The following is a 21319-nucleotide window of genomic DNA, read 5'->3' on the forward strand; positions in this document are numbered from 1 at the left end:
GAAAAGTCCAACAAGGTGCAAAAAGAGTGATTGGAGGTGTAGGAAACCTGCCTTTGAGGAAAGGCTGAAAGAGAGAGAAGTGTGTGGTCTGAAGAGGGGATGAGGGGACCAAGGCAAGACAAAGCAAGTTGCTAAATACATGCAAGGCTAATGCAAACAGGAGTGGCACAATGTGTCATTGTACCTTCTGCAAGTAGGGTGAGTAATGGGCTTCAGCTTTAGCAGGAAAGGTGTAGGTAAAAGAGCAGAAAAAACATTGCAGTGCTATGGGTAGTTCAGCACAGGGATATTTGCACAGACTGTTGTGGAATTGTCACTGCAGGAAGGTGTTAGACAAAGATCTTGCAGAGAGGGTTGAGGTATTGTTGGTTGTACTTGGGGCCTCTAAGAAGACTTTATCCATCTTTCTTTTCCTATTTCCTCCAGTTGCCACTGAAATAATTGGAATTCAGCACTTCAGCATTTGGGAAGACCTGCCACAATAGCAATCCCCTGTTTGCAATCGAGGAGATTGCAAGAGCAATCCCATGCATATTTAGCTCATGTGCAACTCCTAGGATTGTAGGGGTAGAGAAACAAGCTAAGAAATAGGTGTGCCATAACTGTAGAAGTTGGTTATTCTAGAGCTTTAAAAATCTAGCCTTTCTTTGACAAGCAAATGCTGCAAATGAGCGGAGCTTTTCCGTGTGAAATATTGTAAAAGAATCTCAGTTATGTTTAGTGTTAGAGAGGCACAAAGGAAATCTCATTAGAAACCACCGACAATGATCTGTTATGAAGGGAACAGAAGCAATTCATGAGGTCTCAGAAAACTAGAGTTCATCTCTGTGCTGCCTCTGTCTTCACTGTCTGTTGCTACTCTATGACACAGATTTCTTGAGGGAAAGATCTGTGCCTTCTTGCTCAGTTAGCTCTTATACATCATGTTTTATTTGCTAAGAGACTTGAATGATGAGCAGCAAACACTCTTGTTCCTATTTTAAACACATGGAAACTGCAGTACAGAGAAATAAAATTACTTACGCAGGGTCACAGAACAATTTTGTGGCAGGACTAGGACCAAAACCCAGTTCCCTTGCTCCCAAACCTGTGTGCCAGCCTTCAGATCTTCACTGACCTTTAATTTTAATCACCTTCCAAAGAAGTCTGTTGGCCTCTTCCAGTTGACTTCCATGGGAGTAATGTCAGGTATCAAATGAAGTCACTGGGAATATCAGTGCAATAGAAGCTGATATTAGATGCAAAGAAAGAACTGATGGAAGGGAAAAAATAGATTTAAAAAAAAAAAAAAAGGAATAAGTTCTAGTGCCATTTCCATAATATCATTCCCCCTTTAATTTGTGCCTGGTCAAAATTAAAAAAAATAGATTGCTAATATTAATAGATGAAATGAATCTTGAATTTTATAATAGTGGAGGAAATGAAAGAACCAAAGTAATATTGTGTTGTTAACTGAGATTTTAATAACGATTCTGTCCTCAGTTGGTGCATTTATTTCACAGAAAGTAAATCATTAATGAAGAGGCGGGGAAAACAGTTTTATGGTGATGGATTTTTGAAAGAAAAGTTTAATTTTGCTTAACTTCTAAAAACTATGAAAATTGCCTGGAGCTCTAAAACTTAAAGACAAACACCTCAAAACCAGTCCACAATGATGGATTTAGCCAAGTAGCTAACACTACCTGGGGTAGGTTTGAGCAATGTCCATGGCTTCTCACCAAGAGATCTGAGGCGAGTGGAAGATGTAGGTTAGAGATGTTGGTTTTGATGGAGGAAGGAATGTTTTAAGGTGTGCTGTTGGTTGGTTGCATTCTCGTAGCTATTTCTGAATGGCACCTGGAGAGCAATAAGGACATCGTCCTCACCTCAACTGGGCTCATCCTATGGTTTCTGTGGACTTCTGCAAGATCTGCTTCTACCGTGTCCTCTGCAGGGGATGGGCAGACTCACACCACTCTCAGTGCTGTGAGGGTGTTTGACTTTCTAGGTGAAGAAAGAGCCCGCCAAGGCTGGCATGTCCAGCAGTAGCTCCTGACCTACTCACCACTATCTTCAACCACTTCCAAGGAGTCCCAAACAAAGGGCTCCCTGGAGCAGCAGCCCATTTCACACCAAGCCCCCTGGTTCAAAGTGTCAAGCACAGGGAGGATCACAGTCTCACAGCGGTGGAGAAGAAAACCATCTCTGTAGCTGGGATTTGGTGCCTAAGAAAAAGCATGTGTATGCATGAAAGAGATGGGGGAAAAGACAGAATTCCCCTGATTCCTTAATGAGCACAGCACCCCAACAATGACTGTAGAAATTTGCAAATTAAATGACATTTTTGTATTTAAATTATCAAATCAATAAAGAGACATAAACATTAAACAACATTATATGAGAGCCTGGAGTGTCACCACAAAAATTAAGACTACGTAATTAAAAGTACAATGCAATTTACTTTTATATCGTTCTTCATTCAAATCAACAAACCTTATTACTTACCCAAAAATGTAAAGCGGGCTGCGAACTAATTCAAAAGACGAAGACAAAGTGGCTATTGAAAAACCTATGTTTCTTGGTCCCTTAGATCTGGCAGCAGCCATGATTTAATATTTTAAGTAGTGTAATAGGTTATACTGCTGAAGAAAAGTGCATTAATTACTATAGGAAACCTAAAAAAAATCTAATTAAGAAGAATAAAATCATTCTTATTGACTGGGAAAAATAAAACTATGTAGGGAAATGAAGGATGAAAAAACTGAAGACACACAAATATTAATAAATGTAGACTGCGCAGTTGCTGGGGGGTGTGGATTTGATTCTGGCTGGAGATCACGGTTTGCCATGGCTAAAGCTCTTCTCCAGTATCTCACCCACTGGAAACACCTTCTAATTAGCTGCAGCACAGGGAGTTGTTTGCTCTGAATTCAGCTCAACATGTCCGTGCAGAGCCGACCCCACTGGCTGTATCTGAAACAACAGGCCAAGAGCATGAGATTGCACTGCGTTTCTGGCTATAGTATGGGTAACAAAATAATTGTCTCGGTAGTTGCCATCCTTCCTAAAAAGTCACAGAGGACGTGTGTAAGAAAGCAGTCCTGTATCCCAAACTGTGCAACACGTCATGCCTGAGGACACCGTAGGGATACATCACCATGGGCAGATGCGAATCTGCCTCTCAACTAGCCACAGCCCTTTAAAGTAATTTAATAGGAACCCTTCTGTGTGAAATATACACCACCTTGTTTGCTTAGCCACAGCTAAGGTCATGTTTTGACTTTATCCCCAAGAGGCTGCTTTAAGGGAGCACCTGCACCCCCATCGCATGCCTTCACAGGCGTCCCAGGGATACAGGGCTGCTTTGGAAGCAGGTGCATCTTGTATTAGCCAGAAACGGCAGCCAAAAATGTTAGGAGGCATTTGACCATTTTTTCCAGATGTGAAACTAGATGGGACCGTGTGTGGTTTTGTCATTGCCGGGACTGGGTTCTTGGCCTGTGATTTTGAACTTTCATCCTGATCTGGAATAAGGGTGTGTTTATTTCATGATCTTGAACATTTTCATGATGGGAAAACTGTTTTCTGCCCAGCTTTACTGCCCTTATTCCTAAAGATCCTGATGATGTCAAAATGTCTATGGATGTTAAAAAGAAGGGAGAGAGGGTGCCATAGAGTCAACAGCTAGACTAAGTGTTTAGACACATACATGCAGTTTAATTACTTCAGCTGGTATTAGTAGTAGTAATGCCTTTTCAAGCCAGAAGTTATTCTTTGATCGCTTATATTTACTTCACATATAAAATAGACTACAGCAATTTCGCCAGTTATCTTGTACTGAATCCAATAACTTGTATATCATTAATATCTCTAAATATGAAAAATTAGTAGTATAAATTTTGCACAGCCCTTTCAGGATTACAAATCTTCATCAAAGGCAAGAGGAATTATCTGAGGAATAAGGACTTCAAGAGTCAATGAGCGCATACTGTACCAGAGAGGAAGAAACTAAGCAAAATCTTTGCAACAAATGATGCTATTATGGATATGCACTTGCACAGAAAGCCAGCAAAAGGGCACTGCACCACATCAGCTATATTTTGGTGGTATTACTGACACCCAGAGTTGAACAGCTTTTTGCTCCATGGTAAACACGTTCTCCTTTCCAGCCTTCTCCTGCAGGAAACAAAGTTGCAAAGCAATAAGCATAGACAGGGATTGTTTAAAGGGGATGTTGATTGACTGGGGCTTATTTTGCAACACGGAAACATCTAAGCAGTAAAGCCTTTTGATTAGCAAAGAATTTTTATGTTGAACCTTGCAAAACACACAAGAATTATTCATGAAGGGTATCACATAGACCATGTGTTAGATATCTACACAAGGGTTTCAGAACCCTTAGTTATAAAACATAGAAATAAGCAAGATTAAATTCACCCACTGAGGAGAAGATAGACGGGTTTTTATGTGGTATCATCTGTAGACTGTTGTATTGGGACCATGCCATACTGTACATGTTCTACCAATCCAGGATCCGAAGACATAAGAACTTTGTATAATCTAGCCTGAGCTCCTGCACCACCAGACACCCAGGGCTGATGCAGTCCCAATGCACAGTGCACGTACTGCATTTTGAGTCATTTGGCCATGACTCGGGTAGAGTTGGGGTCTGGGGACACATGGGAGGGCCTGAGGCTGTGGGCTGTTAGTCAAAGGTGATATGTTTAGCTACCTGAGTGTGGGACTGTCACCCTGCTCTGGCATCCTTCAACCCAACTGTAACTCTCTTTGCACTACAGGATACAGAACAAGGTTCTAACCATCTCCTTTAGGAAGAGATGAATCACCGTAGACTCCATTGACTGTATTGACTGGCTCTTCATTGACTAGCAAGGGAGCCATGGGTGACTAGCTCAAGTCCAGATTTTGGCTTTAGTCAGGTGAATCTACAGTGCTTCATGCCCATAGTGTAAGACTTGGCTTCTCTGAGCAGCTCAGACTGGCATTTCAGTCAATAACTTCTGCGGCAAGCACAGTATTTTTGGAGGAGTGACACCCATCAGGAGGAGTTTGCAATGTAAGCAGACAAAAGAAAAAGGTGTGAAACAGAGGTGCCCTGTGATCAGTAGGAAATCAAGACTGCGCTTCCTGCTCCTGTACCATGTCCCTCAAACCCCACATCTCTTTTATAGCAGGTTTCCATGTCTTCACAGAGAGATTCATGATGATTGCTCTCATCTCTCTCCCTCCAAACTGAAGGGGTCCTGCTGAAGCCGTATCTCATCCTCCTGTGGCTATCGCTGCACTTTATCCTCAGTGCAACACGCTCTTCTGAGAAAGTCTTGGGTCATGAGGAGAAACTGGCTGGGTCATCAAGAAAGTGTACACTTGAAAGAGAGAAAATAACACATCAGTCTGTAGAAGCGTATGCCATTAAAAGCAAAAACCAGCCTACACATGTAAGAGCGGCAGCCTCTACAGTGTGGTGTACGTCCACACACTTAGCCCGTTGTTTCAGAAACTCCGTCTCCCTTCAGCTGTGATCACTCTTGACTGTTTGCAGTCTGTGTGTGGTGACGTGCATGGAATATTACTATGAAAATGTGCATTCTTGTTAATAGGTATAGTTTAGGATGATTGTTAGCAGAGCATAAGGCCTTATTGATTGAAAGTGGCATATGGCAAGGATGTATAATGATTCGCTTTGGCTGCTAGTTTCAAATCCTATTCACGGGCAAAAAAAGCCCCACTCTCCTTTGCAGTCAAGCTTCATTCTTTCTGCAGCGTGTGTTTCAAACCGGGCCATTTTACAAGTGATCTGTAGGAGAGATTTCCTGCTCTCCTGGGTGTGTGCTCAAAGCTCTTTTCAGTCCTGCAAGGGCAGGTCACAGGAACAAAAGCTGAAGTTATCATATGCCTCCCTTTGAGGGAAGGGTTGGTTGCCTTGCAGCTCTCTCCTCTAAAACTTTTTCAGGGCATTTAGTGTTTATGAAAGGTGGTGGACTTGAAAACGTGATGCATGGTAGGTGCCAGGGAGAGGTACAGCTCAAGCAATGCCCCTTTTCCGGCAGTGCCCCTCGATGCCTGATGATAGTACGTGAATCCCCACCTGCGGCAACAGCCTCATGGAAATGGTTTTGACATTTTTACCAATTGCATTTTTGAAAGACAAAGCTGCCAGTGCTCTGGCAAGCTGCACTAAAGGTGAGCACTTCTCTGGATCCAGCTTCTCTTCACCAGGGGCGAAAAAATGCATGTTCCTACATGGCATTAGCAAATACAGAGTAATTAACCTGAGGTAAAATCCCAGTGAAGGCAAAGCAGCTAAAGTATTAATACATGTGAACTGACAGAGATAAGCCCTGAGGACCTCATCCATCTTCCGAGTGTGTTAGCAGGTCCAAGTGAAGCTTGGGTTGTCTCACCTGGTTTGCCACGTGTAGACCGACATGGTAAGTACAGACCTTGCAGCTGGGTAAAGGTGGCACTTTGTGAGTCCTGAATGCACCCCATTGCCACATTACTGGTACTTCTGAGGGATTTGTTGAACCTCAAGAGAGGTGTCCTGATGACAGCTCAGAGTGACCCTGCCCCAGTGCTTGACAGCAAACACAGCTGTCATTGATGCTAATGCTGATTCTGGCACCCACTCCTCTGCCATGCCAGCAGGGCAGTGCAGGGAAGGGTTTTGCTAGTTTGGCTGAAGAGTGGAGAAAAAGGTGATCCCAGCAACCCCTCAGAGCTATCTTGCAATCTCCACCATACAGGGAAAATCTGCAGGGACTGATCCTAACCCACCAGGTGATCAACTCATGGGGAGGTAACTTATGGAGGGAAAGAGCATGATGTCTGGCCATTCCTATAGCCCCGCAAACCTCCCTGATCTTTATGTGGCTGATGTCAGGTGATATCTGGACACTTTTCTTGGCAACAGCACCACAAATGATTCAGATGGCATTCCCTCACTACTGGAGGTACAACCCTTGTGTTTCCCCACCAGCAAATAAAGAGTGGAGCCTTCGTATATGCCTCTTCTAGGAACCGGTGCTTTCTAGGAATGGTTTACAAAGAATTAAGTAACCTGTTTGATTGTCATCCAGAAGCTGTGGGCTTGCTACATGATCTTGCACGATTCTTTTTTCCAGGGAGATACTTCTTCAAGATGGTCTTGAGGATTTGCCTGTGGTAGGCAAAACAGGACTCCCTTGAATAAAATAACTCTGAATAAGCAAATAAACTGAATGCCTTTCATTATACCTGTCACCAGTTTATTTACTTCATGGCCTCTTTCCGCCATAAAAGTCTTAAATGATTTCAGCATACTAAAACGTCTGCATTCATTTTCAGAAAATAACAACTACCAATGTGTGAACTCACTATTTTCTCAGAACGCCTATTGTTGTGTCTGACCCTTATTGGTTCTCATCTTCTGTGAGTGCTTTACAATGAAGTCCATTTTGTTTACAGTGGAAAGCTAAATATGTTGGAGCAAGACAATCGACTATAAGCCTTCAGTCAATAACAGCTTATTTTTGTGCATGCTAAAATGTAGTCATTTCTTGTGTTCATTGAAATTGGTGGCAAAATTCCCATTTGGAGGTGTCTGGTCTTGTGCCAGATCCTGGGCTCCTGCTAAGTGTAAGCTGGTGCACCTTACCATGCACCTTTTAAAACTGGATCCAGCATGCACAGACTATCTTTTCATAGGCTCCATAAGCCACCCTGCAGTGAGTGCTCACAATTTAAGACCTTTTATCAGGACAATACTTTATCATCACTCAACTGGTTTGCTGATTAGGAACCTTTGTAAGAGATTGAGCTGTTGACAGGTGAATCATCTCTGTCCCACAGTGTCTCAGTCTTTACTCTTGGTTTGTGGCCAACATCAACTCCCACTGAAGGCCTTTTTCATATAGTTTTCCAGTGAATGCTTTACATGGGGTCATCACATCTCAGAGATAAACACTGAAAGCTGAAGCATGCTATTAAGCTTCTTAAAACATTAGAAAGACAATCATTTTGACAGAATAGATGTTAATCACACTTGTATAAAAGCTTTTCATCTTCAAAGCGTTTAACCAACATTAATTACATGTAATTGGCTTTTCCACGTACGTCATGCAAAACGCACCTTTCATGTCACTTTTTGCTGCTATCTTACCTAGGATTACTGAGAGAAAGCTGTGCCTCTTCAGTGCAGCACAGCTTCCTGAAGCCACCTGAGGCCTCATCTTGCAAATCACAAAGGGCAACATTTAAAACAGCAGTTGCACAGAATATAGACACCTCAGATGAACTGAGAGATCTGTGAAAAAAATAATACCATCCCACTTGGATGCCTGCAAAGTTGTAAGTGTCTCCATTTTGCTGTCAAAAGCTTCTGAGGAGACTCTTTGAAGTTTTGCTGTTCCCCATGCCTGGGGATGTCCCTGTCTTCACTAAGCCCATCTAGGTCCCATACCCACACTCAGGTGTCCGCAAGCACTACTGCTTGTCTGAAATGCCTGGGATGCCCTAGCCAGAAAGCAAGGTGCTCTCTGGACTCCAGCAGCACTGCATTTGAAAGGGTACACTGAAAAGAGAAGGCACCACATCTTCTGTAGTAACCTCAAATTCAGCAACTTACCCAAGAAGTAACTTGGGTCCATGCCGTTCTTCTGAAACCCTGATCTGCCACCACTCTGTCATGCCTTTCTTGCATGATCTTTTAATTGAAACAGCCACTACATTAAGCCACAAGCAACTTGAAAAATTTAAGATTTTTATTCCAATTTACAGCATGTGTGAGACAAAAAAAAAAGATTTCTTGCCTAGTGAACTGTCAGGATTCATCTAGGAAATACGAGTTCCACATGTCATTGGAAGAGCTAGCTAGTGTTCAGATTCCCTAGTGCTCAGGACTGAAAGGAAAGGATTTTGGAAGCATTAGTCACAAAAAAATAAATTCCACCAAAAATTATAAATCACAAATATTTCCAAGAAAATAAATTTTAAAATGTATATAGGCATTAGATCACGGGGAATGTTTCCTGGAGATGAGCACTGAATAAAATTCACAACAGGTAAGAAATCAAACCCAAGCACTATCTGTGATCAACAGCACCACCCAGGTCAGAACCATAGGACCTTTCCTATCAGATATTGGTGAAGGTCCTGATAGATGTCTTCACTCTGGCTGTCTTTCAGAAGGCAATATTGAAGGTGGTATTATGCTTGTTTTCATATGGAATGTAGCACCATTTACAATCTGATTATCTCTATCCCTGTTCATATACATAGCTAATAGAGCTAAAAAATATGCTGTTAGTTCAATGGCTCATAAATGGATGAAAGCTCCACCTGGCATTCCTGCATTGTGTTGAAGTAAATAAAGGTGCTTTCCCAAAAGCCCAGGATTTTCTTAACTTTTATTCTTTACCCTAGATGCCTACAAAGGCCAGAGACTGAGTTTTCCATGGAGCTGTTTGGGTCTGGGATAAGTTGCAAACCTCTTGAACTGTCTTGCACATTGAAAGACTCTCCATCATTCATTAGCATGCATTAGAGAGAGGAAGACCTGCATGGTATGGTCAGAATGAGCAGAAAAACAGTTCTGCTGTGCAAAAGAGAATTCAAGGAACCCAGGGACCTAACCCCAAATCATAGGGAGGAAGATTTTTAGAAAAGTATTTAAGTGGCATGTTCCAGTGCAAGCCATAATTGTACTCATAAATCAACAAGATCCTTTAAAAATCCCACACAGTGTCACCTGCCCTCAGTAGCTAGAGTGGCTGTTTATTTTGCAGACATCTTCACAATTTCGTTCTCAAGATTGTAACTCACTTAGTGGTAACACAGTTTTGTCAGACTACTCCCACCCTTGAAGTTCAGTAAATGGTTAAGTGCTTTATTGGTTCAGAGCTAGAAGACTCTCCACCTTGTAGGATTGAGCCCTGTAATCTATTCGTATTTCCTTTTCAACTTCTGCAAGTAACCCCAAACAGGCTGGAAACACTAAGTGCAAAGTTATGGGAGATGACTGTGGCGATTTCTGAATGACAAGAGCATTTAAAAGAAAAGTCAAGAGTCTGTGGGCTGCAAGCTTTTATGTTTCAAGGAGAAACAAGAAGAAAGGAGGGACAATAAATCAAACACAACAGCTTAGCATGCTCCATCTCTGAGAGTTAACCTCTTGAAAGCCATGTCCCCGACACAGAGCAGGCCACACTCCTTTGATTGGGTCCATTATTTTCTGCAAAGCGATGGAAGTAGCAGGGTGGGCTCGTCCATGCATGCCTAGGGGCCGTGTATACTATGCTTTGCTTGACATGTGCTATGCATTTATGGGCTAACATCAAACATGAGCTGATTTATAATTTTTAATCAAAAAAGGATTATATCCTAATAAATCCTAATAACATATTCTGTCTGGAGGTTATGTGATGTAGTCATATAATATACTGGTAGCCTGTCTCTCCTGAGCCTGGAAGATGGGGTAAAGTTTTTTACTTGTCAGTAAGCTGTTCCTTAGAAATGCTTAAATGGATCAAGACCCTCTAAGCACCATGGTGCAGATGGTCATCCCCTTGGATGGAGCCTTTTTTGCTATCACAGGTTTTGAAGCACCTAGACATAAACACTTGCAGCATCCCTGTGTACTATGTATCTCCTCTTCTCTCACTTTCAAAGGCTGAGTATTGTTAGTTAAAGACTAATTATTGATAGTTAGCTAGTTGAATCTAAGCATTAAACATATCAAACACATCACTGATGATAGTCAGAGCCCTAAGGAGCCCTCAACAACAAACTGCTGGAGGCTAAGGGCTGGTTTGTAATGGCCCATCATTTTCTGAAGTTAAAAAATTTATGACCACACAAAGGAAGACTTAACCCATTCTATTGGATTTCCTGGATTCTGGTTCTCCCACCCAGATAGACAGGTATTATTACAGGGAATCTGCAAGTAAGCCAGACCTGTCAATTATCAAAGGGGATTTCTGAGCCCTCTGTTCCCAAAGAATGATCATCTTCCCTCCAATCCATACTCTGCTTCCCAGCAAAAGGCTGTCCTGGAAGGACATTTACTTCCCAGGAGACCTAATTAACATTACAAGACTAATGGAGGCCAAGTGTAAAGAATTTTTTAAAAGTTCTTTGCAGTGCCATTTTAAAGCTTATCCTCCCTGCTCTTTGTTTGCACACAATAGTTAAAACACCACAGTGGGGATACGGTAGGCGTTAAGAGGTCCAAGGTATTAAGTTAGTTTTAACTATCTTGCTGTTGCCTCATGTTTCCATGCTATGTTTGAACCCATTTGGTTTTCTTCATCCTACAGGTATGTATGTATGTATGTCTGCATGTGCATGACATGATGAGGCTCAATCAGTGGTCAGTGAGCAAGACCTCAACAGAAGTGCCTAGTCTCGCCTCATCTTCACCACTACTGGAGAAGAATGTCGAAGGGAGCCTGATGCAAGCCATAGCAATCTCAAAAGGAGTTTGGATGTATTCCTTTATGCACTGATTTACTAACTAAGTAAAGATTTTCAAACCAATCAGGCAGAGAAATCTTTCAGGAGCGACCAAGTCTATGTCAGTAGAATTGCTCTCACTCAGGTGTCGAGAGTGGGGAGAGGACATTTCTCAGAGGTGGTCCACTTACTACTCTTTGTTTGAGAAAATATTTTCAGGACAGCTACGATGTGAAGATATATACATGGAAAAGGCAACTCTTTGGGCTTTTTCTCACTAGGCTACAGTTAAAACCCCTAGATTCTACAGGGCTCAGATAAAACAAGTCTGGGCTGACAGACCTGAATTGCAATCTTTTGTAATACTCACTAACAGTGCTTTGCATTAGGTTTTGGACATGGAAATTCAGACACTTTTGTCTTAATCAATTGCTTTTCAAAGCATTCTAAAGTACTGCTCCTTCCACCAGTGTTTTTTGGAAAGAGGGCATGCAAAGATTGTCTTCTCTCCCTGGCTCAGAGGAAACAGTTGCCTTTAATTTTTATTGTACTAGCATTGACTGTATTACTATAATAAATGCATCTGCCCAGTATTTCCAAATGCTTCTTTTGGGAAATAGTAGCTGTGTTTTCACAGTCTCATTGAAATTCAGGATGAAAAGGGGTGTCTGTCTCCCCACCTAGGCCCAGACACCCTCACCATTTCTTTCCTTCCACAGTTCAAAAACATCTTCTGCTCTTCATTTCTCAACTTGTCAGAGCATTAAGGCTCGGGTATAAAAGCAGTAAATGCAGCCAGCACACTGTTCCTAACAGCCCAGTGAGCCAACCAGGCTGTTCACAGAAGACGTTAGATCCGAACGCATTTCCTGGGAGAGAGGGATGACTGTGCGAACAAACAAAAGCTCAGCCAACTTCTCAAAGGAGAAAGTTTTCTGAAACCAGAGTGAGATTTATACAAAACCCTGCCAAAAAAACCCCAACAGATTTCCAGGAACAGGACTTGTTGGACCTGACAGAACCCACCCAAAATTCCTCCAATTAAAAAATTGCTGTAATTAAAAAGTAAAAAAAAATAAAATCCCAGTTGTAAGCAAAGTGCAGCTACAAAACAAAGAAATGAGAAGCGTAGAAATGTGCCCAGTGTAGATGAAGCTCTACAAACACAGAGCAGCCTAGCTCCCCGCAGTCATTCCCCTTCACCAACAGCTTTCTGGTATGAATAAACTGGAGTTTGGAGCACAGGTAACTCACAGATCCAAGTCAGCTTTTAATTCTGATTAGCTCTTAGCACAACTCAACCCTAACCCTGATCCAAAAGAATGTGTGTTACTAATGGATGCATTCAACAGGCAGCTTCCTCATCTCCTTCTTTCCCTCCAGCCAGCCTTTGCTGTATCTGCAGCATCAGACTGTGACCTTAATAGGCAGCTTGATAAGTCTATCTGTTATGACCACAATCTTTGCCAAACCTGGAGGCTTTCAAGCCTAAAATGGTGAACTGCCACAGTTTGGATTAGACACCAAAGGCTGTCTGGATGGAGCTGAAATAGATCTTTTCTCTGAGAATGAGATAGTAAAGGAGTTATGCAACACACACCTATGGCTTGTATTACCCAGCTTCCTGATTCAGCCTCTTAGAGGAATTGCACAGCCGGTGTTTCAGGGAGCTGGAGCTAGAGATGCAGTTCCAGGGAGCAGAACAAACACTGCAATCCTGCTCAGTGAGATACAGCAAGTTGGGAATTTCTCACGGAGGTTGGTTCTGCACCCATTGATGTCCCTGGCAAAAGCACCTGCAAGATTTAATGCTACAGTTTTAGGTTCATAATCAAAGTCTGCATCTCTATTGCAGATCTTAAGGAATATACCTGGTTTTATAAAGGCAAAACACCCATCAGGGACTTCTTTAATTGCACATAAGCCCTGATCTTTGCAGCTCCAATTTTATAAAAACTGTTCAGCTCTTATTGCCTTAAACCATTTGAGGCTACAGAATTGTCCCGTTTTTTAAAGCCCTGATTTTCAGTCGTTGCTTAGAGTATCCTGAGACTTTTTGGAAAAATGAGATTTTAGTTTTGCTAATAAAGAAGCTGTAATAATTAGAAAATCTCTTGCTCAGTGCAGATTTTATAACTCCACAGATACCATGGTATTAACATTCTGTTTGTCCACCTGTTAGAAGAAACAGATCTGAAGAGTCATAACTCTAAAACAGTGGGTGACAATTTAATGAAAAATTGAGCTCTGCATTTAATTTCCTTTTAAGTTCAGTTGAGCATTCTGCAAGATCAAAGGGGCTTTGTGGTTTGCAAATGATCTATGATATCAGAGAAACAGATTATAACCCAGGCACAGTTTGGTATTTAAGTAAGTATCCGCTTTTAATACCAATGTTTAAAGTAGGCTAATGGAACTAAAGCGCAAGTATAATTTCCTATGATACAAGTCTATAATCCAGTTTAATATATCAGTCAAACACTAAAAGCATATTGTGAATTTATTTCTATGGTTTGGCCCCATTTGGAAAGTATCCTGAGACACCATAAAACATTTCTAAAAAAACAAGAGGTCCTACACTAGTTTGTAAGCTTTTGGGACAAGGACTTGCACAATGCCTGGAGAAACTGGGCTCTTGGGTTCAGTGTATGAAGAATAGTTAAGCAACAGCAACACTATATGTCAGTGAGGAATTTCTTTTAGTATGGATACTGGAGTTCTGCCTAGAAGGCACTCTGCAGCTGACATCCGTGCAACATTGTTATGGGTTGTGGACTTGCAAAAAAAAAAAAAAAAGGGTTATTTCAGGTTAAAAGGTGCCTTGGTTGTTTTGGGTTTTTTTAACAGTTGCAGATTCCATATTTCCCCTTTCAGAAATGATTATGCTCCAACTTAAACCTAACCAGGTTTTTCCCCTCTATGGTTCAGAGGAGAGGCTGCTACAGACTCACTTTTCCTGTCACTTGCACACTTCTTCCTACTTACTAGCTTAAATTTATGGCCAATTCATTCTTGTTTATTCTTGTGCCAATGTTGTCCTTCAGGCTAATAGGTCTATCCTCCCCTTGATGTTTACCTCCCTGATATGTTTATAAGCAGCCATTATATACATTTGTCTTTCCCAGACTGAAAGAGTCGAATTTGTAATCTCCTCTTGCAAAGCAGTTTGTTCGTTTCCCTGATCAGTGGTCCTTCCTGTTTCAATCTGAATTCATCAGTTTTGAACACCAGTGACAGGAATTGTACATGCTGTTCCAGAAGAGGTCTCATCAGCCGCCTGTACAATGCCATTAATACAGCTGTATCATTGCTAGAAATGTGTCTCTTGATGCATCTCAGGATTGCATTAGTCTGACATGACGTGACATGACGTTGGTAGCTCAGACATCTCATGATTAACCAATACATCTAGGTCTTTCTACTCTGCAATCTCAGTCAATTCACAGAGATTCTGATTATGGCAGGAATTAATGCAAAGTGCAATTCATGCATTCAGTATTTGAGAGTTTTATCCTGTTTCTGCTATTCAAATCTGTGAGGTCATCCAGGCTTTCCTGAAAGATATCTAGAGCCCCTTCAGTGCTGACAATGCTTCTCAACTTTATGTCACCAGAACATTTTCTTTTCTCTCCCTTCTACCTTCAGTGCCCAGCTCTATCTGTATCTTTTTCCCCATGGAAGAGGCCACTACTCAGCAGAACCGATGGTCGTTTCTTCTCAGAATAGTTCCTTGTCCTTCTATAGTCTATTGCTCTCTCTTGTTTTCTCCAACTAACTCATCATTTCCTATGTGTCATTGGATAAAAAACAAGGTGAGAGGACTGTTTTAGGTTGATAAGGAATGCTGGAAGCCCTCTGATCAAAGCTCCACTCAAACTGGCACCAAATTTTGAGTTAGATCCATTTTACTAATGCCCATAAGGACTAGTCTGCTGCGTGCCCTTGGTCTAGAATATCACTGGTCTTTTCTGTGAAAACAACAAAAAACCCCCACATTTCCCTCATTAGAGGAAGATTAGAGATTTTTATTTTCTTATCACTGGATAGATGAACTTTTTTGCTGGAATTGTGACTAAAGCAGCTCTTCAAAACTGGCTCAGGCAAGACGATCATGGCTAGTTTGGGATGCCATGCTGTTGATGCTATGTGTAGTGATGTTACCTGTGGCCTTTTATGAAACATAGCTGGTATTTTCAACCAAACTCAGAGAATATGCTGGAAGTCAACAGGAGCTGACACTTAGCTCCTTTGCTTTGAAAGTCTAAATTTAAAGCCATAATGCTTTCACATCCCCATTTCTTTTTCTCATATCCCAAAATGAAGGAGGAGGCAACCAATTAGGCACAAAAATACAATACTCATTTGCCAAAAATAGGTATGTAGTAAATGGATATCCAGAACATATGGGGCAGGTAGGAACAATATAAAATCTGCTTGTGTTCCTCTGCAGAAGCAAGTGGGAGATGCTAGACTATCTCAGATGGCACTAGACACCTATCTTCAGGCAAATGAAGCATGCCCTGAAGCAAGCCATGAATCACTTTCTTCCTCTGGCTAATGGAAAGAATTTGCTTTGGAGGAACATTATTGGACAAATTAATGCAAACCCACTGCAAAAAAAAAAAAGACTGAAGTTTCAGAACAAGCTGAAGGCTAAAGATTTGAGGTCTGCAGACAGTTTGTAATGCAGAAAGATGGGAGGAGGATGAGGTTCTGGGAGCAGGGCAAGAAGGAGGAAGAGTGAGAAAGACCCCGGATTGCATCCCAAAGACTACTTTAATATCGTTGACCCCACTAACCCATTTTGAACTGAGTTTCATGTTCTGCAGCTGGACAGACTGAGGTCAGCAGATTTGCCTAGGCAGATGGAGCAGGAGAAGCACAAGGCGAAGTGACTTAGAATAAATCGAAACACCAAAGTATCAAAACTTGATCATTAGTTGTAGTATAATAGGATAGGTGCTTCAGTTTTCACCTCATTAATCCAGTTGCCCCACTGGATAAACAACTCTGCCTTGCAGTTAAAACACAGTGGGTATTTATCTAATACAGGATAACTGTCTTAGTGAACCTAAATTAAATGCTTTTGGGTAAACTTAATTTAGCATCTTCCTGGAACGGTTTCATGAATGAGGTGAGGGAGAAGGAATGTTTAACTGCTGTCTGCAGCAAGGATGGTGACACCAAAGGCAGCTGGAGCTTCTTGCTGGGGAATCAGTTCCTCACTTGGAGATAAGCACACATTATGTGACCAAAAAATATAGGTTAGTAGCACTTATGTGGTGCCTTTTAGTAGTAGATCATCAAACTTCCGAGTGTGGTCAGTGTCACTGATGCCATCTTACATGTGAGGAAACTGGTGTGGAGAAGAGCACCTAAGGAACTAGCGGTGAAGCTGTGAGTACAGCCCAGGGCTGCTCTTCTTCATTTAGAGCTGCAGTGCCAAGCTGCCTCACTTTCCCCAAGCCATGGGGAAAACTATAATTGCACAAGAGCTGACCTTCTGGGAGGACAGCCCCTCTCATAGATGCTGTAATGCAGAATGGGCACAGCAAAACCAACCTGCTTCCATCTTACCTTGGACCTTGTCTCAGGCTATGTCAGGCTGTGTGCAAGGAAAGCCTCTAGAGACCACGTTCTGCACGAAGGCCTCAACTCAGCTCCTGATAGTTAGGAGATCGTATAACCCCAGGAGCTGGAGAATGCCTGTTTCCTCCAAATAGTCTGTTCATGTTCATTATGGCAGTACTGGGTATTAATTCCTCACAAAGAATGGTTAATCTCGTTAAGTCCTTGGCAACTACAACATCCAGTGGAACTGAGCTCCACAAACCCATCACGTCTTCCACAGTGACATTTCTTACTAATCTTGAATTTCCTGCCTTGTACTCTTTTATTTTATGCCTTGTGTTGGGAGACATAAAAAAAATTCTGACCCAGCCTCCTTTTCACTGTTTCTGATAGTGCGTAGAGTTAGGGCGGGAAGTTTTGGCAACCAGTGTGTGTCCCTTCCCTTTGGAGCCCAAGTCATGTCCTCAGCCCTAGCAGGATTTCTGGCTCCTTCCCAATGCCCCCAGCTCTCCCACCACCCTGCCTGATGTCTTCCCAAGCAGGCGCAGCAGCACCTCTGCCCACAGGCTCAGGCATGCTCAGAACTCTGGGGTGCCTTTTCACCATTCCTCCTCTTTCCCTTGCCACATCCCTGACAGCATGAGCTTTTATCGCAGCCCTTCTTATTTAGCTCTCTTCCACCGTAAACACCACTTATCTTTTCAATCTCTCTCCATATAAGGCTTTTTTTTCCCCAGGTCTCAAATTATTCTTGTCATCCTTATCTGAACATCCTTTAATTCCCTTGGCAGTGACATATAGCATTCCAGATGAGAGAGAAGCCTTGGTTTTATACCATGCTGAAATTTACTCCATCCCATTTCTTACACATCCTAACCTTTTGTTTGCCTGTTTGACAGAAGCTGTACCCTGTGCTGAAAACTTAAGTGAGAAGAGTGCAATAATGATTCAGAGATATTTTCTGCTGGTCAGTGCTGTTACTAAGGTGCTTCATTGTTCCTCAAGCTTTCTGCAAGTGCATTCCCCTTTTGGGCTCATCTTTCCTTGTGCAATACTCCAAGCAGGGAGCTGCTAACTACCTTTCACTGCTGACAGTAGCTCAGGTCCTCCAGGGTGGAAGAGGCATCTGTAATTAGTGGCTGCAGAGATAAACACTCACTAGTCCCCACAGAGGACTTGTATTCAGCTAATGTAAGTCAACATAGCTTAGTTTGTTTTACCTTAATTAATATTTTTTAATTAATAGAAGATTTTTGTAAACCTTTTGAAGTCCCTTTAAATTATCCTGAGATCCCCTGCCATCTATCATTGCAGCAGTCTTACAGCAGTGCTGCATCTGCAACTAGTAAGTGTACTCAAATTCCTTTCCACTCTTTTTATATGGATTATTTTACATTCACCAGCAATGGTTTAACTGAAGGATAACAGGGCAAGGACTCTCACCTTGATGTGGGTTTATATGGTGCCTAACAAAGTAAGACCTTGATCCATAGCTAAGTGCACAAAATAATACTACTGCTAATACTAACTTGTCATGTACCTTCATGCTGTCCACTCACCTAATTCAGTTATGACCTTCAGAAATTCTTTATCACCTATTCTGGACACAGAAGTGATGTTAGCTATAAATTTTACCACCTTACTTGTCCATCCTTTTTCTGTATTGCTCTTTCTTCTCACTTAGTTTGTGTCTTCATGCCTCCTGGTCTTATATTTCAAGTCATTTTGGACATGAATGTTCCCCTGTTGAATATATGGTCTAACGTGCTATTCACTCTTCCAAAAATAAATACAAATTAATAGTATCTTATCACATGAACCATCCCATTGAAGTTAAGGGATCTCCTGGTGGGAAAAGGCACAAGATAAATAACAGTAGTAGAATCTGTCCCTAAGAGTTTGTCTTAATTAAAAGTATAACTGCACACATTAATAATTTACAACCGAAAAGGTTATGAATGTGTAATGTTTAATAACAGTACTGCAAAAAGGTGATATTTAGTTTCTAGCATCCGCATGAATGCTCAGACAGTGAATTTAGAAATAACTGTGGCTGTGTGGTTTGGTCTGTAATTAAGATTTGATTAATCCCTAAAGCTCAGTTTAGCTTGGATTAGACCTCTATTGATTTGAATTTCTTTACAATTACACTCCTAGTACAGCAAACATACCTGCTCATTTTGATGCTGTTCATAGTGCTAGCAATGGATCTAAGGGGTTGGTCTGATCTGTGACTACTGTGTCACTAAACATCCTGTAGAAAAAAGTGTCCACATCAAGGAAAGACATCCAACTCACTTGGTTATGCATGCCATAATGAGAAATGACTGATGTAATATCAACAGCAAACATCATTTCTTCCAGAACTAGCTTTTCCTCTCTTGGGCTGCATGATATTAAACACTAACCAATGTCCATCAAAGCTGGTGACAATTCTTTCTACTTAATCACAAACACACAGCTGTGGGTCTCGCCGCGAGCTTATCTTCTCACAGAGAAGGCAAAAAGCTTACCACGGCACAAGGCTTTCATTGCCAATGAGATGTGGTTGCAAGAACTGAAGGAGGTAAGGGCACAGCTGTATGAAGGTAAATTCCACTCCAGGACTTCAGAAGGCAGGAATAGACCAAAAGTCTTCACGCAAACTCTGTTGGAAATCTCAGTGATGGATGGTACAATTCCCATGGGGACACACATCCTCTCTGTCACTACAAGACCAAGAAATCTTGAACCTAGTTTAAGCAAGTCCAAATTTTCTGGCTTCAGCAGAACTGCAAATGATTGTAATGGCTCTCCCCCAATGACCTCAGTACTCAATCATTCAGAATAAACACACCACAATGCAGATATAGGTTATACTAAAAAGAAATAGGGAATACAGTGTTTCTCCTAGACTTTACAATATCATCCCATGATAAGGCTAGGGAATCTAACCCTGACTGACAATTTGAAGAGCAGTACTTTCCCCAGAGTCTGCAACTGCCTCTAAGCTACATCTTGGTGTCAGAGTTCTGGCCGGAGTCTCTTCTCCCATGCCTAACCTTGCTGCCTCAGACTTAAAGGAACCCTCCATATGCTGTTACTGCAGCCTATCCTCTTCCTAAAGTCAGAGATCTTCTGTCTGAACACAAGTTGTACTCTTCCTGGACCTATATAATTCCATATTAACCATTACCTTCACTCAGTCCAGCTTAACAACTAAATCCAGAGATGTGCTGAGCTGGAAGGCTACCCGAACACTCAAAAAGTCCTCACACAGCTGCTTGTCCTGTATCTAACAGGCAGGTCTTCTTATGCAGTTTCTGAAAGAAATCATCTGTTAAACAGTTCCCCAGATCCACATCAGCTCTATGGGTGCTCTGGAATTACAATTGCAGTGAACCAATGCAGCCAGGCTTAAAATGCATTATTAGGAGGATTCGTGGTGACTCCATCAGACCCAAAGAAATCAGATTTCTAGATTTATTTGGCTGAATATTTATTTTTCAGGACCTCCTGTCTACCCATTAGCAGCGTATTACCCTAAAGTGGCACTTCTAAATAGTCAATTAACCTCCACAGGGCAGTCAGCATCATGCCCACAAGAGGCTACCTGGAAGGTGAACAACATTTGTTTCACATGTAAGACCGCCTGGTAATGAATGACAACTTGTTATAACCATTACAGCTGGAGTGGCCGAGTGTTAAGACTTGCCCGTCTGTTGTGGTGTCTTTTTTTCCCTCACTTTCTCCACATTTTAAGGGAGGTTTCAGAACAGGCTAGCAAAAGTCAGAGTCACTGTTCAGCAATGGCAATGCAGCTGCTGGGTAGGGATGGCCAAAAGGCAAAATCCTGGGATCCAATCCCTGAAGTGTGAGGAGGGGAGTTTCAAAGGCACCTGCCTGAGACTGTCCTGGCTTTGAAGGCAATGGTCATCTGTCACTGCAAATATAAATACAAAAAATGGTCTAAAAAAGACATGATTCCCCGTTTAAGTGTGCTCTGCTTTCCAGACAGGAGCATCTCTGAAGGTAGAGGTGATGGCTTTCTTGCAGGTCACCAGCTCCTAGAAATGGGAAATGCTGTGTAAACAAGAACCAGGAGGCTGTGTTGTGTGGCTTCCTGGGATCTGGGCTCTTCCTTCTGTTACTGTTTATAAGGAAGGGGCACATCTGCAGAAATGAAGAACAAGAAGACTATAGCAACTTCTTTAATCTTGCTGGTGATTCAGCCAGCGGCTCTGCATCAGAGACAGCAGGAGAGACAGTTCTGGGGAAATCATATAGACAATATATACTGTCTGGGTTATAAAAGAAAAATTCTGGTTACTATAGACAT

Source organism: Strix aluco, chromosome 1 (genome assembly GCF_031877795.1).
Source record: "Strix aluco isolate bStrAlu1 chromosome 1, bStrAlu1.hap1, whole genome shotgun sequence".
Taxonomy (NCBI): domain Eukaryota; kingdom Metazoa; phylum Chordata; class Aves; order Strigiformes; family Strigidae; genus Strix; species Strix aluco.